Source organism: Ornithorhynchus anatinus, chromosome X1, assembly GCF_004115215.2.
Source record: "Ornithorhynchus anatinus isolate Pmale09 chromosome X1, mOrnAna1.pri.v4, whole genome shotgun sequence".
Lineage (NCBI taxonomy): Eukaryota > Metazoa > Chordata > Mammalia > Monotremata > Ornithorhynchidae > Ornithorhynchus > Ornithorhynchus anatinus.
Window position 1 is genome coordinate 120,223,688 of NC_041749.1, and position 440 is coordinate 120,224,127.

General features: G+C 47.3%; 1 non-coding gene across 1 annotated transcript; it reads right to left on the bottom strand.

The window, feature by feature from the left end:
* LOC114806943 lies at window positions 1–138 on the bottom strand. Its single transcript, XR_003754997.1, has one exon. It is a non-coding gene; the product is annotated as a small nucleolar RNA SNORA7 (small nucleolar RNA).
* Between the last annotated feature and the right edge of the window lie 302 nt (window positions 139–440).

The following is a 440-nucleotide window of genomic DNA, read 5'->3' on the forward strand; positions in this document are numbered from 1 at the left end:
ACTTGTAGCAGATTGCCTGCCACTCACTAGCCACTGCCCAAGATAGGAATGGAATGGGTAGGCCTCTGCTTGACTCTCCCTCCCATAGTCGAGACTGGTAGAGTACTGGAAATTCTCCAGGTGCGATCCTAAGAGGGGTTTGTCCCCATTACCTCATCTGTAAAATGGGAACTGAGACTGTGAGCCCCACGTGAAACAGGGATTGTGTCCAACCTGATTTACTTGTATCCTCCTCAGTGCTTAGTAGAGTATTGCGCACATGATAAGCACTTAACAAAGTCCACAATTATTATTATATGAGGTAACTGAGGCACAGAAAAGTAAAGTGATTTGTCCAACTTCACACAGCAGTCAGGTGGCAGAGTTGGGATTAGAACCCAGGTACTTCTGACACGCAGGCTCAGGCTCTATCCACTAGGCCATGCTGCTTCTCACTCTAA